The 17,054-nt window shown below is 41.9% G+C and overlaps 1 protein-coding gene across 2 annotated transcripts in view; it reads left to right on the top strand.

Annotated features, from left to right (window-relative positions):
* Window positions 1-17,054, top strand: part of POLR1C (RNA polymerase I and III subunit C) — an 868,501-nt gene that overhangs the window by 663,334 nt on the left and 188,113 nt on the right. The gene's annotated exons all lie outside the window — the stretch shown is intronic.

Here is a 17,054-nt window from a genome sequence, read left to right as displayed (position 1 = left end):
ATAGCATCACTTCAGGTGTTCAGACATTAACTGAGATGTGGTTATGTTGCATTGGCTGCACCATGTAGGGCAGCTGCTGTGGGTTCTGTTACTCATAGACATACCTGTCTTAGGACTCTGCTTCTTTCTGCCCATGGGTAAAGATGGAACTTCTGGATGCCCCACGTTAAAGGAGTTCCTCTTTGGTCCCCCCAGCCGAGAAAGTCTTTGAGATAGGGAAACAAATCAAGACAGTGAAAGAAATGTTTGTGTCATACCTAGCCATTGCAGGAATTACCCCTCAAAATCTTGGCTGTTGCCTTCGAGTCAGGAAGAGGGGAGGCGTCCCTGAGGGCAAGAAACCAAAACAGAGTAGGTGAGAATCTGAGCAATCCTCAAGACCTGGGAAGATCCAAGTCCCTGCCCCCCCAACCCCCCCAGAACAGCTGTGACTATGCACATCACCCCCATCCCTCCATCTAGCAGGGAGACTTCCTGCAGCCATGGAAACTCAGCACTGGAGACCAATATGTCTTAAATATCCTAAAAGAAGGCTGTTTCATTCATCTCAGGGAAAAAAAATTTCCTTTGGTAACCAAAGCCCCCAGAAGACCAAGAAGGACTTCTCTACCCATCCTAATAGAACTTCTGTAACAAGGGTCCATTCAGCCAATACCTGTAGGAGAAGAAGGCGTAGGGTTTTGCTCAAGGATATATCTGGTCCCTAGAAAGGAAGACGCCTAGAGACCAGTCTTAGACTTCTCAAAGTTAGACAAGTTTGTGCACATTCCAAAATTCAAAACGTTAACCCTACAGAAACTTTGTCCACGATCTTTCAGGGAGCCTGTATGGTTGTCCTAGACCTGAAAGAAACATGCCTTCATGTACTTTTATAGCTAAGGAGTACAGGAAATATCTTTGAATTGTGGCAGCTGGATTATACTGCCAATTCTGTGCTTTACCATTTGATTCATTCACTGCTCCCAGAGGTTTCAACAAATGCTTAGCTGCAGTTGTAGCCTATTGGAGAACTCTTGAGGTTCACATTTACAGTTACCTGGATGACTGCATTATCCAGGAGAATTCCATCCTAGAGCTTCAGACAACCTTGCAAGTCACCGTTGACTGCTTCCAGAAGTTAGCCTTCGCACTCAACTTCTGCCAAGTCCCAACTTCAGTTACAGACAGGAATTCTCTTTCTAGGTGCACTAATTGATTCAGTACAACAAAAGGTCATCCTACCCCAAGGTAAGGTTTCTTTCCTGCCGAGCTATGGTAGCACTGTAGATGTCCTGACTGAGATCACTGTTGCAGTATTCCTAATACATGGGTTATCAACTGCTGTCATTCAGCCAGGGTACTAGTGCGTTACATTTTTCAGTGTCATAGTCATTGTATGACCTCAGCTTACAAGCATAGGAGTATATAGGTGGATGTACAAGTGTAATTCCTCAGACTATCTTGCCACCAGCCTGAATGCAGGTTGCATATCTGATGGACTGATTGTTTGGGCATTAGTACCTTTGCTTTGAATACTCTGATAAGTGACTTGTTAGAGGGAACCTTCCTTTATATTTAACTGTTTTTTTTTCTTACTGGTATTAGATTTCCCCTAGGAGGATTAAGTGCGAGTGAAGTAGACAAATCCCATATAAAAACTTGCACACCCCATGTCTCTGTTGCTTCAGAGGAGAACATGAGTATAACACTTGTTTTATCTGCTTTTCCTTTGTAACTAAACCCTTGTGGTCCTGTTTGTCCTATCTTAATACTTTCCTGGAGACCCAACATTTCAAATGCTTTACTCACTCTAGGATGGCAGATTCTGTTTCCCTGAACATACCTCCTCTTAAGAAAGAGCATAAAAGGTCTATGCTAGATACTTGGTCATCTCTTTCAGTCTCCAACATATACCCTCTGAGGTTTCGGAACCTGTGATGCATCTAATTCCTATTCAGATGCCCTCTACGGAGACCCTGTTGGAGACCTTGATGACTGAGGATTCTGCAGACAGAGGTGAACTGCAAATTTTCATATCGGAGGACATTTCTCAGATCCTGGTAAGGGAAGAGATCTCAGATAAATTAATCAGGGTACGTCAGGGTAATGAGCCACTGTGTTTTGTACAGGCAGACATCACACCAAAAAAAGAAGCATCAGAAAACTAAACATGGTGCTTCCCCTCAACATCTTCCTTCCTGTTCTAGGGAGAAGGAATGTATGAATTTCTCTCAAGGTTTGTTTAAAGCCATTTTGGCTCTGAAGTCTCCTCCTTTCTTCTCTCAACCCCTTACCCCCACCCCCAAAACATGGCTGTGGATTTGTCTTCCTCTAAAGATGAGGAGACTTCTGATTCTAACCATCCTCTGGCTTACTCCTCAAATGCACTCTCACTCCTCAAATGCACTCTCACTTTGGATGATGACTCCATTTCACCTGATTCTCTAGCAGAAGCAGCTTATTTGGCAAGAAAGTCTTAAATCTGATGAAGCATTCTGAGTGGGAGCATAGGCATATCTCAGAGGTGCAGAAAGATAGTACAACCTTTTGGAAATTGGTACCCCTGCCCCTTACCCTGTACCTCCTGTTCTTGAAGATTTTTTCGATGCTTTTCAATCCACTTCTGTTGCCCCTGACTCCCAGCCTCTGACTCCCAGCCTCTGGCTACCAAGAGACCGGACAGATTATTATATGAAGTCCATGATGATCTTAAGTTTCTGTGTAAAAATCCTGTGGCAGACCCTTCTGCAGTTTCCCTCTCACCTGTTAAGGCTTCAAAACTCTTTCCTAATGTCAATGCCCTCCCTTCAGACAAGGATAGCAGGGTGATTAAATACGTGAGTAAAAGGGTTCATACTGCTTCTACATTGGCATTCAGGGCTAATAATTACCAGAAACAGATGACCAAATACTTTAACCATTCTCAGCTATTTAAACAAGGTAATGGTGGATATTGCAGGATGCTGATTCTCAACAACAAATGATCTGATGTTAATTTTCATTCTGACCTCGACTGATCAGTTCAGATCCAACTCAGCCATTGTAAAAGCTCGTGGCAACCTTGCTCTCAAGCTTCTCCCTTACCCAGAATGCACCACCACCCATTACCTTAGATCTCGTATGCCGCTTCCAGCAAACAGAAGTGCTCCACCTCTTGAGCTTGGGCAATAAGTAGCTTTTAAAAAAAATGTCTTCAATTACTTATAACCTGTTTTAGCTAAATTACTTTTGTATACTGGTTAGTTTTGCTCCCTTACTCTTCAAGCAAATCTGTTTTCTTTCCTTTTTATCGTTTTCAGTATTTCTGGTTGCTATTGTTAGTAACCATCTTTTTCTTCTTTGATTATCGTAGTCTTCAGTACCATTGCTGGTACTTTCTGTCCTTTCCTTCCTTTTGTTAAAAGAAAAAGTTGTAATTCTGTTTGTATTCCTGTTATTGTTGTGGTTGTGCTTGGCCTTTCACTTTGGTGATGGCTGACAAAGAAGAGCCCAGCTGGGCTCAAAAAAATGTGGGAAATGTGGTCATATCATCTCTGTCTGGCTTGCACACTTTGTGTTTTTTTTTTTTTTTTTTTTTCTTTTGCTTAGGTCCTCTCCACTTCCAGGAGAATTGCACAGTCTGCCACACTTTCAACCCTAGGGCATTGGTATATCACAAGAACAAACTTAATCTAAAGGGACTTTTGCCTTCATTCTTTGACAAAGCTGTATCTGGACTTTCCAAAGAATAACCTAAAAAGACGGCTCTTACTTTTCTGAGCACCTCTTCAGTATCCTCCAGGTCCTTGAAAAAAATCAATGAAAATAACTTCTTTGGATCCTGTAGTTCTTTTGGATCATATGAAGAAGCAAAAATTATCATATCCAGTCCTTTCTTCGGTTTTGTGTCCAAGTAGTAGCCATTGGATCCGCTTGCTTCTTCGGATCCGAAGTCTCTGACAAGTAAAGTTTTGTCAGATCCAAAAACCTCGAATCAGATGTCCACTTTACCTTTTCTGCATGGAACAAGGTGCTCTCCTTTGGTGGACCCAGCTCTATCTAGAGTGCCTTCCCCCATTTTTAGAACTACCAAAGTCTCCATCGGCTCTATCCACCCATTCATCCAGAAGTCTCACTGAAGAAGATGTAGACAGGATAATGAGAAAGATCCTCTTGCAGCATAGCCAGCCTTTCTTTTCCTCAGCTCCTACCCCATTGGGTCTGCAGGTCCATTCATCCACTACTCCTCCTCTACCAGTTCCTCCTTTGGCTCCTGTCCAGGTCTCAGAGTCCTTGGATCCAAGTAGTCTAGCACCGTCTTTTTCAGATCAGAGGATTCTGGTGTCTCCGGATCTGAGACTTGCTCTGAGCTCTTTGGTTCAATCAGATCTGGAGAGCTCTCTGACCTAATTCTACCCAGCCGGGTTTGAGGTGCTGCAATTGACTCCAAGGGTTTCAGAGTCATCTCTTCATCTCTGAGCCTTGGTGCAGGTCAGTTCAGGTCAGACTTCGGCCTCGGAGCAAGTATCCTTGGAGCAGGACGGAACTAGGGATCAGAGGCATGGCCTCTCAGAACCATGTCCTTATCCTTCTCCAGGACGTTCTGCCTTCAGGGTTTTAGAGAGAGCTCTGTCTGCACTTCAGACCCAGACAATGCCTCCCAGTTCGGATCCTATGTCTTCATCTGTTCAACCTTTGCTCCTTGAGTCTCTGCTATCTTTTTGTTTTTACAGGGACAGCCAATACCAAAACCACAGGCTTCCCAGCAGGTATCCCTCTCCCCGGAGTATCCCACTGCGGAGGTCCCTAAGAAGAGGACATGCAAGAGGAAGCATATCTGTTCCCCTGAATCAGTCACCGAGGACACAGATTTTGATGAGGGCAAAGGGTCCCCACAGTCACCTCCTGAGGATCTCATTTGGAGACATCCTTGAGATCCTGAAACAGAGAGGTGGTTGGAAGTACAGCAACCCTTGGAGGAATCTGTACTACTGGAAGCTTTTGGTACAAGCCCTTCTACTACCTGGGTGGTCTTGCCTACTGATAAGCACCTGGAGTTGGTCTCGAGCGGGCATGGAAAGAACCTGACTCTATTGATCCCATTCTCAAGAGGCCAGACAAGATTATGACCCTTCCTGAGTCTAAGCAATTTTGTTCAAAAGGTCCTCCTGTTGATGCTGTTGTCATGGCGGCAGCCACTAGAAAGGAACTTGCTGATGAAAGTACCTCTGTCCATCCTTCTGACATGGAGTCCCTGGCATTGGACAAGTTTGGGAAGCATGTCTACGCTTCTGTGATGTACACCACTGCTACCAGTATGTAATGGACACCAATGTGTGTCGTCCCCATGATGGGCCAGTAATCAAGGAGCCTGAATCCTCACCACTGAAACTGAAGAGGGATGTGCAGTTGAAATACAAATGGATACACTCATTATTTCCAGATGCAGACCTCACTGCATCAAGTACAGTTTTCCTGAAGAGCACACAGGGAGCACATTCAGCCCGGGGTCTGGATGTTTGTATAGCTGTCTCCTTCCAGATCCCCAGTAAGACTCCTCACTGGTGCAGCTGTAGGGTTAGGTCCTCAGCCGAGTGTCCAAGCCAAGTCCTGCAGCACCCTCTGTAAACCCAGTGCTTCGTGTTCCCACCCCAAGAAGCTGACACACACACTCTTTAAGATTTAATTTTCGCATGCACACACACCTGGGAAAGGCTGGCATAGATTACCTGCTTTACCAACTTTGTCCCAGATTATAAGGTAGATTCACTGCCACCAGTCAGTTCCTGTAAGGCTCCTACAAAGGGTATCCAATTATACTGTGTAATATTATTGCTAATACATGTGGTAGTAACTCACCAAGACAGCTAGGCCTTCTGAAGTGGACCCCACAGTGTCACCAAATGAATGTAAGTACTCTTCAAGGTTAGATACTTTCTACAAGGACCAGCCACAGTAAAGGTTTAAAATATATTTAATAATAAATATTAAAAGTACATGAAAATACTGAATATATATTCTCAGTAAACCATAGAGTTCAGATCTCAGGATATATTGAAAAGAAGATTGATGGGCAGACACAGACAGATAAAGAAAAAACATCATCTAAACTAAGCTTCACTATATTCTGACTTACTACCACAAGGCAGTTCTATGAGTGAGGGTCTTTCTAGTCAGGCTTCCCAAACAGAATACTGTAGACTCTGAGATTTTTCTTTGCAGTATCTAAACTATAAGTTTCAAGAGAGCTGGCAGAATGACCTCATCTGGTGACCTGACTCTAGGTTCTCGCAGTATGCCCCATTGAAGCTGAGACAGGAAGTTAGCCCAGACGGCCACAATACACATCCAAATGTTTATGGCCATGCCTGGGGCCTCCCCTCTTTTCACTGAGCTAATAGACAAAGGCTCTTCCCCAGAACCAGCGACTCTGGTCCTGTTCAGCACTGTAAGGTGCCTTTTAAGGGTTTAACAGCTCATTTACATTTCCCTTATTTTTCTTAGTTAACTTTTGCCGTGCCAGTATCTTGTATTTAAAACATATGCATGTAATTCAGGTACAGTGGTACATGTACATTTCTTTCCATTTCAGCAGGGTGCACTGTTGATAACAAGCAAAGCTCACAAATACATTTTTCAGCATAAAAATCTGTAAAAAATCAGTTTAATATAAAAATGTCATACAGTTCTAATACATTTCTAACACAAGCATCTTGTATAAATCAGTTTGATATTCAAAAGATATATCCTTCTTTACAAAACTCCAGCTGGTTATGCTGACGCTTGCCCATATCATCACAGCTTCAGTGACCTTTGCCTGAAGGTCTCTGAACTACTTGGCACATTTTACTAGACTTCAGAGGGCTCTGTTTAAAGAACTTTCTGGTACCCTCAAAGGAACCGTGTCTGAAGAGGTGAAAGATTCTCTCGCTTCTGAGCTGGTGACCCTACAATCAATTTCCAACTCATCCATGATGCTTTATTTCTAATGTGGCAGAAGAAACGTCAAGAGCAGTGGGTTCAGGCATAGCCATTAGAAGACACGACTGGGTGCGTTTGTGTGATTTTTGCGGATCTTATAAGTCTGTTTGTCATTGCTGCTTTGACGGCACCTCTCTTTTTGGCTCCAGAGTAAAAGATAGCGTTGTCTTGGTCTGAGAAGAATGGAAAGACCCTTTCTGCTGTGGGCATACATTTTTCCACTCCCCAAAGATCCTTTTCGAGGAATCGTCAAGGTTGTGGAAAAATGTGGTTCAAGAAATCAGAAGGTTCTTTCCAGGACACACATGGAGGGTCTTCTCCGAAAGACAGAGGGGGATGTTCATATGGTAGACGTCACCCTCATTGCAGAGGAGGCCTGCAACATCAGGGATCCAGAGATTTCCTTTGGCAAACCCTTCCTTTATGTTCCACCCAGTCAGAGGGAACAAGCAGCCATACAAAAGCTGCTAAGCAAGAAAGTCATCCAAGAGGTCCACCCAGACCATAAAGGATCCAGAACTTGAGATTCTTTTTAGTGCCAAAGAAAATGGGGGACTAGAGACCAATTCTGGATCTCAGCAGTCTGAACAACTTTGGAAGACAAAGTTCTGGATGGTCTTATTTCAATAGATTCTTCCATTTCTGGAAAAAGACAACTGGATCTCCTGGACGCGTACACTCACATAAAAATTAACAGAAAATCCAGTAGATTCTTAACACTTCGGGCTAGGAGCCAGTCATTACCAGTTCAGATAACCCTTTGTTCTCACCACAGCCCCCAGGGAGTTCACAAAATGATGGCAGTGGTAGCAGCTCACTTAAGACTGCACAGATTCCAGGTGTTTCCTTACTTAGACTGGCTCATCTCCGCCCCGACCAGACATCAACTCATCATGGCAAGAAAGAAAGTAACCAACGAAAGAATACCTGCACGAATGACTTGTGCACGGCTATATAGCATATCCAACCAAAAAAAAAAACACAAAAGCCAGCACCCGACATCTCCTGTGGCTTATTCCAAAAACATATTTATTCCATAACCGATAACCAGCAATACATCAGTACACCAGTAAGGTTGTACCGGTTTCGGCAAAAGCCTTCTTCAGCAACCAAACTTGATAAGATAAGAAAATGCAACTAGCATTGTATCTCCCTTATATGTAAAGTCTTGTGACGCCCTCTAGTGCACGTAAAAAATATTACCATATAAATACAATAGTTATCATGCTGCAAACATGATTATCTAAACTAAACCAAGAACACTTGGTATGAATACAAATGCATATTTCTATATAGAAATGTTTCAAAATTGGTCATTTAACCCAGGAGAAAAGAGGGCTCCCAATTTAATAATCCACATTTTCTCTTTGTCAACATTTCATGTAATATGTGGGCCTCTTTATTCCTAAACCTACTATGGTCAATGACCATAAAACTGAAAAATCCCGTCGGATGCTTAGATATATGTTTGAATAAAGAACTCGAACCTTTCTTATTTTTGATGTCCTTTAAATGTTCCCCAAACCTTATTTTAAATGGGCGAGACGTTTGTCCAACATAAAATGCCCGACAACTGCATTGGGCTAAATAAATGACCCAAGTAGTATTACAATTGGCAAAGAAATGGGACATTATATACATGTGAAGAATTATGAGATGTAAAACTATGGGACTTCAACACTCTGGGACAATAAGTACAATGACCACATGGATAACAACCCAGTATCAGTTGACCAGTCATAGTCATTTGTTTAGTTAAACATGGACCTTTGTCATAAACTTTTTTATAGTGACTAAATAGGGATCCCAAAGACCGCCCTTTCTGAAAAGAATAAAGACATCGATCCCCAGTGTAATTATTTAAAATGTCATCTGATCTTAATAGATGCCAATGTCTATGAATAATATTCATAAAACTATTGGTGTTTCTCCCATAAGTTGTAATTAATCTAAGTACCTGTGATTTTTCCGTATCCCGAACCCGATATGACAACTGCGATCTATCCTGTTGATTGGTAAGCCGACTGGCCCTAGTGATGTCACCCACTTGATATCCCCTACTGTTGAACCTAGATATTAAATTGCGTCTATGATGGTCGTACGTGGAGAAATTTGAACAAATCCTTTTAATACGTAGGAATTGTGACTTCGGGATATTCTTGATGACATCATGTGGGTGGAAGCTTGTAGCATGTAGTAGGGTATTGAATTGTGGAAACTTCCTAAATACTTCACTCTCCAAAGTGTCCAAATCTGTTCTCCTAACTGACACATCCAAAAAGGTTATATCTGATCTAGAATACGTCAACTTAAATTCAATACCCCACATATTGCAATTCAAATATTCCAAAAGGAATTCCTCATCTGCTCTCCACACCACCCAGCAGTCATTGAGAGCTTCACGGCCCAAATCTATTTTGAAAAAAAGAAATAGGGAGTCTATTATATCTGGTGAACATTCATCATCCAATACGGATTGGGAGGATGGCCATACTGGAGTTTCCCTTATTCCCAAGAGGAATAATTTGGAGCAAAGTTTGGTAGGGGGAATCCCTGTAGGCACAAGTCTCAGAGACGAGGGGGCAGGAAGCATCAAAAACACCATGGGTCTTTGGGAGATTCTTCAAAACATGACCAAATTTTAGATACCAAAGTGAGTAATGTGCATAACATATCTTCTGTCAGATTGGATGAGCAACAAATGGAGGTGTTAAATAAAGGATTAAGCTTTGTGCCAGGTTTCTTTGTCCAGGAGTATCATTTCGCACAAGATATTGTGAATTTTTGTCGTAGTCTTAATTTAAAATCTTTTTTCACAACTTTGAGGGGAGCAAGATGTGTTCTTCTGAATTGAGAAACGTTTGCTTCAGGTCCTCTTTATTTAAGCCACCTATGCTACCCATTGTACAAATTTTTCAGAATGAAGTTCTTAGAGATTTGTATTTACATTTGAGTAAACAAGATATGGTGAAGGATAATTTGGATAAACAGCAAAGATTATGTGTTGAAAATCTTGTTAATAACAAGAATATTGTTATTGTATCTGCGGACAAGGGTGGAGCAGTGGTGGTTCAGGATTTGGCGGACTATGAAGCGGAGGGTGAGCGTCAACTTTATAATAAATCTTATTATCAGGAAATGGCTGTTAATCCAACCAATAAGTTTAAACAGGATATTGATCACTTCCTCAATCTAGCAGAAGATGAGGGCATTATCACTAAAGAAGTCTGTTTTCATCTTAGGGTAGATCATCCAAAAAAACAGTATGTTTACTTCTTGCCCAAGATCCATAAGGATTCCGATAGCCCGTCCGGTCGACCGATTGTTTCAGGCAGAGGCTCTTTAACTGAGCCTTTGTCTCAATTTCTAACTTTATATTTAAAACCGTTACTAGCATTAATATGGTCCAGAATACAGGACACGACCCAGTTTCTCTCTTATTATGTCCGACATGCAATTGAAATCCTACTGGCTCTTATGTACTTTAGATGTCACCTCCTTGTATACCAACATCCCCCATTGGGCAGGACTAATAGCCTTGCAATATTGGCTAGATCGAGCCAATATGTACAAACCAGGTTTCAATACCCTTCTAATTTGCATGGCAGAAATGGTCCTGACCCACAATATTTTCTATTTTAAAGACAGGTGCTTTTGGTAACTTCAGGGCACTGCTATGGGGGCCTCTTTTGCCCCCATTTATGTGGATCTATTTATGGCGTACGTGGTGGAACAGTTGGTATATGATACCAGTCACAATATATATATAAATGAAATGGACATTTGGAGGAGATATCTTGATGACTGTTGGTTGGTGTGGAGAGCAGATGAAGAATTCCTTTTGGAAATTTTGGAATATTTGAATTGCTATATTTAGGGTATTGTATTTAAGTTGACTTATTCTAGATCAGATATAACCTTTTTGGATGGGTCAGTTAGGAGAACAGATTTGGACACTTTGGAGAGTGAAGTATTTAGGAAGTTTCCACAATTCAATACCCTACTACATGCTACAATCTTCCACCCACAACATGTCATTAGGAATATCCCCAAGACACAATTCCTTCGTATTAAAAGGATTTGTTCAAATTCCTCCATGTACGACCATCATAGATGCGATTTAATATCTAGGTTCAAGAGTAGGGGATATCAAGTGGGTGACATCACTAGGGCCAGTCGGTTTGCCAATCAACAGGATAGATCACAGTTGTCATATCGGGTTCAGGGTACGGAAAAATCACAGGTACTTAGATTAATTACAACTTATGGGAGAAACACCAATAGTTTTATGAATATTATTCATAGACATTGGCATCTATTAAGATCAGATGACATTTTAAATAATTACATTGGGGATCGGTATGGTAGCGTTGTCGCCTCGCAGTAAGACGCTGTCCGTTTCGATTCTCAGCTAGAGCATCTTCTGCGTGGAGACATGCGTGAATGGGCGTACCTTTGTTGAAGGTTGTGCGTCAAGGCTGGTAACTCGGCACATAAAAATCAACTACCAATCATTAGCGGACCGGAGTTCCGCTGTGGCGACCCCTAACCATGAAAAGTCGAAAGACACAAACAAACATTGGGGATTGATGTCTTTATTCTTTTCGGAAGGGGCAGTCTTTGGGATCCCTATTTAGTCACTATAAAAAAGTTTATGACCAAGGTCCATGTTTAACTAAACAAATGACTATGACTGGTCAACTGATACTGGGTTGTTATCCTTGTGGTCATTGCACTTATTGTCCCAGAGCGTTGAAGTCCCATAGTTTTACATCTCATAATTCTCCACGTCCCATTTTTTGCCAATTGTAATACTACCTGGGTCATTTATTTAGCCCAATGCAGTTGTCGGGCATTTTATGTTGGACATACGTCTCGCCCATTTAAAATAGGGTTTGGGGAACATTTAAGTGACATCAAAAATAAGAAAGGTTTGAGTTATGTGTCTAAGCATCCGACGGGATTTTTCAGTTTTATGGTCATTGACCATATTAGGTTTAGGAATAAAGAGGCCCACATATTACATGAAATGTTGACAAACAAAGAGAAAATGTGGATTATTAAATTGGGGGCCCTCTTTTCTCCTGGGTTAAATGACCAGTTTTGAAACATTTCTATATAGAATTATGTATTTGTATTCATACCAAGTGTTCTTTATTTTGTTTAGATAATCATGTTTGCAGCATGATAACTATTGTATTTATATGGTAATATTTTTTATGTGCACTAGAGGGCGTCATAAGACTTCACATATAAGGGAGATACAATGCTAGTTGCATTTTCTTATCTTATCAAGTTTGGTTGATGAACGCTTTTGCCGAAACCGGTACAACCTTACTGGTGTACTGATGTATTGCTGGTTATCGGTTATGGAATAAATATGTTTTTGGAATAAGCCACAGGAGATGTTGGGTGCTGGCTTTTGTGGGGTTTTTTTGGTAAGAAAGAAAGTAATCCAGATTTGTGCATGATTAGGCATAACCATAAATTTCGAAAAGTCACGTCTTCAGCCATCTCAAACGTTCATAGGGCCACTACTCGGCACAAGGTTTACACTAGCTTCTTTTCCCCTTTCCAAAGTTTAAACTGTAAAATCACAAGTCAGCAAGATATTTTGCAGTACCACAGTCCCCAAGCGTCTGGTCTTACAAGCACTAGGATCTATGGCGGCAGCGGTACCCCTTGTTCCACTGGCCAGACTTCACATGAGGATTCTTCAGTGGATGTTGGCATCTCAATGGTCGATATCTCAGCTACCTCTGTCCACCCCAGTACCAGTCACCAACTTGTGCAAAAAAGATCTGATGTAGTAGATCCATTCGGAACAACTGCTACAAGGCTGTCTGTCCTTTCTCAGCCCAAGGCCATAGTGACCACAGATGCTTCCCAGCTTGGGGGGGGGGGGGCATTACCTGGGAAAGACCGTCCAAGGCATGTGGTTCCCTGAAGAGGCCAATTTGCATATCAACATTCTGGAGTTGAGAGCAGTGTTTTTTAGCATTGCAAGCCTTTCAGTATGCTACCCCATCTGGAATGATTGTAATACAAACAGACAATATTCCAGTGGTTTGGTACATCAGCAAACAAGGAGGAACCAGATCATACCCCCTATGCTGAGAAGCAGTACGAGTATGGCAATGGGCAATCTCTTCCAACCACTTTCTCTTAGCAGCGCACATTCTGGGGAGGACCAACGTGCTAGCAGACAAACTGAGCAAGTGCATTTTGTTACCTCACGAATGGTCCCTCAACCAGAAAGTAGTGGATATTTTTCCACAAGTGGGGCCAGTCTTGCTGCGATCTTTTTGTATCTCTCCTAAACAAGTGCAGCAGCTACTTTTCCCTCATCTCCCTCACAAGGGAGTCACCAAGGGATGCTCTTCTCCACAGTTAGCCCCCCCCAGGTTACTGTATGCTTATCCCCTGATCCCTCTGATATCAAAATTCCTTCAGAGAGCTGCCAGGTCGAAGAGCAAGGTCATTCTCATTGCTCCCTTTTGGCCTGAACAGATTTGGTTTCCCTTCCTGTGGCCTCATTTGTTCCATCAACCTGGGATTCTGGATCAAGTTCCAGACCTGTCTCACCCGACAGAAATGGTTCATCCAGATGTTCCAAAGCTCAAGCTGACTGCTTGGTTTCTCCATTTCCAGCAATAGCCAGACAACATATGCTGTCTTCCCCGGTTTTCCGAATTCTATTATCTTCACTCAAACAATCTACAAGGAAAACTTTTGCTAACAAATGGGAAAGATTTGTGCATTGGGCACTTCAAAATGATGTGGACCCATTTTATGCACCAATTTATACTATCCTGGAATTTTTGTCGTTGCTACAGTAAACTGTCAGTTAATTGGCACCCATGCAGATTGGTAGATGCTGGATAACTGCAGTTTCTGGTTGCTTGAGAGTTACTATTAACAATAGGCCTGACTAATATTGTATCCTATATTACTTGTTTAGTTTGACTTGTTCTCAGGTTGGGGAGAGAGGGAATTTATTTCTATCTTCCTTTTTAAAACTCTAAAAAGATAAGGTATGTTTCTGTGGATGGAAACAAAGTGCAATACATGAAAATTGTGCTGTATTTCTTTGATATTTTTTTGTCAGTTGCTTGAGTTCCAGTTAACTGAGAGTTTACTGCATTTGATCAAGGGGCCAGTTGTTCCACAGTAAAAATTCAATTAGCAGCAATTTCCAGTTTCCATGTTGGATTTGATGGCTCTTCCCTTGCTTCAGATAAACTTTGTAAGACCTTTCTATGAGGAACACTTCTGTTGAGACCCCCAGTTAAAGATCCTACTCCATCGTGGGACTCGACTGTGGTACTGCAAGCTTTGGTCCTTCCGCCTTTTGAACCTGCAAATACTTGTGATCTAAAATTTCTGTCTTGGAAGACTTGGTTTTTGGTGGCCATTACCTCTGCTAGACAAATTTCAGAAATTCAGGCTTTGTCGGTGAAACCTCCATACCTAATTTTTCATAAAGATAGTTTTTTATATTGTCGCTTTTACATTACAAACTAATGCATCCTTTTTGCCCAAGGTTATATCAGAATCCAACATTAACCAATGTAGCAACCTACCAGTTTTCTTCCCAGATTATACAAACAAAGGCGGATATCTGTTACATTCACTAGATGTGCATAGGCAATTGCGTTTGTACTTGTACAGAACAAAGGACTTCAGAAAGTCAGATCAGTTATTTGTTTCCTTTGTGGAAAAGAAATTGGACAAGCCAGTGTCTAGAGATTCCTTAGCCAAATGGCTCACTAATTGCACTTCTTTCATTTATGATAAATTGAATTTGCCTTTAACTAAGCAATTGCATGCTCATTCTACAAGATCGATAACAGCTTCCTTGGCCTTTTATTCAAGAAACTCCATGGATGATTTCTGCAGCAGCAACTTGGGCTTCATTCACACCTTCATCTCTCATTACAAGCTAGACTTAGTTTCTAGAAGAAGGGCATCATTTGGCTCAGTGGTGCTCAGGAATATCCTTTCTTAAGGGTACCTTGGGATTATAGTAGCTGGGGACTCTGCCCCATCAGTTGAGGACGGGATGAAAATTGATTCCTCCTCTACTCTCAACCCACCAACCCCCATCCAGTGCTGTCTGAAGTGCGAATGGATAGAACCAGTCTTGGGGTCTTTTCTTTGCCTTTTTATGAGTCCAGGTATAGCTTTGTGCTTCCATTATCTACAATATTTCTGCTTAAAAGCTTTTTTTCTATGAGTAAAGTGTTAGTTTTTTGCTATAATCTGCAAACAGGATCTGAGGTAATGGGGATGGTGCATTCTGGGTAAAGGAGAAACTCAAGTTCAAGGTTGCCACAAGCTTTTACAATGGCTGAGTTGAATCCGGGGGCTTGGATCCGAACCCATCAGTTGAGGAATAAAAATGGACAACACAGATGAAACATTATGGTAAGTACATAACTTCTTTTTATCCTTACTTGATCAGGCTACACAAGTGGTCAGACACAGCATTAAATGCAGTTATGATGCTGTCAAGGCCTTGTCCAGAGCAGCTGGTACAGACTCTGTAATCCACAGGTATGCATAGTTACATAGCCAGCCTGTTCCTAAGGATTTGAAAGCAAACATAGTGGACTGTCCTTTAGACAAGGATCTGTTGTTTAGCCCCCAAGCTGTTACGTTTTCAAAACCCTTCAGAAGCAGGGTAAACCACAAAAGACTGCAGGCAGCTTCTGTTAACCTCTGTACCTAGGTACCACAGAATTACCCAGCCAAACCTATCCCTTTTATCAGAAGGGACCCTAGGCTTAGACAGAAACACAGGAAGACTCCTTGAAAGAGATTACCAGGTAAACCACAGAGGGATGCCTCATCTGAGAGGCCTTCCTTTGGGGACAAATCACTGGGACGATCTTCAATCTCCTTTCACCCTCACCCCCAGTTCTTCCTTGCTCCTCTCAAAAATGTTGATGCAATCTTTCTCCACCTGGGAAAAGATTACTACAGACAAATGGGGAGTGTCTATCATAAAAAATGGTTATCCCATGCTCTGGATACAGATTCCCCCTCTAAATGGCGTATCCCCCATCTCCATGCAGTCAGACTAATCTGCTCCCACCTGTTTTACAGGCACAAGGCACAATTGTGCCGGTGTCAGAAGAATTTGTGGCAAAGGGGTTTTACTCCAGATTTTTCCTAGTGCCAAGGAAAGAAAAGCAGTGGTGACCCATACTGGATCTCTCCTAACTAAACACCATCTTAAAAGTGATCATTTTTGAAATGCTCACCTTGCACACTTTCCTACCTTTCATTGTGCCCCAGGTGTTTTAGTATTCCTAGCTCTGAATATACTTACCTCCATAAACCAATTTGGACCCCTTGCAGGAGATTCTGCAGGCTTTTGTACTGGCTCATCTCACTATTGGTTTACTGCCTCGCTGATTGGGCTTTCCACAGCCCCAAGAATTTTCACAAAGTCTCTGGCACCAGTAATCGTCTCCTAACAAACCCAGGGAATTCATTTGTTTTCCGAAATTAGAGGATCTGTTAATCCAGTTTACTGCACCAGAAATTCTCAAGCAGCATCTCCAGTTTACCTTCCTATTTCAGTTGGAGGTTCACAATCAACTACAAAGAATCTTCCTACAGCCATCTTAGGACCTATTTTATTCTGGGCTGCAGACTAGAGGCAAAAAGAATGCAGACCTGCTTAACGCATTCCCTACAGTACAACTCTTTTTGAGTGTGTACTTTTAACTCCCTGTGGCTGAAGCTTGAGACTTTAAAAAATGAAGTTATCACCTTACATTTCTAACCAGTACACATTGACATAGATCAAATATCATTGCAAATGTGTTTGCCATCATGTATGCTTCAAGTTAAAATATTCAGTTACATTGTATGTAGTGTGGTTTTGGAGTTATTAATGTAAATATGAACAAGCAAAATTTGATGCCTAGAGGCACAGTAGGAGGTAACTGTAGAAATGCCTGGAGACGCACTTGGCTGTAATGAGTTTTAACTCGAGAAGGTGCAGAGTCTTACAGACTACTTCTCATATCCTTGCCTCCCTCAACCAGGAAGATCCTAAGGACTTTGAGGGTCATGGCAGCTACAGTTCTAATGCTCACTCTAGC

The sequence above is a fragment of the Protopterus annectens genome, chromosome 1.part0 (genome assembly GCF_019279795.1).
Source record: "Protopterus annectens isolate FY-2018-M chromosome 1.part0, PAN1.0, whole genome shotgun sequence".
Lineage (NCBI taxonomy): Eukaryota > Metazoa > Chordata > Ceratodontiformes > Protopteridae > Protopterus > Protopterus annectens.
This window is presented reverse-complemented; position numbering and strand designations above follow the sequence as displayed.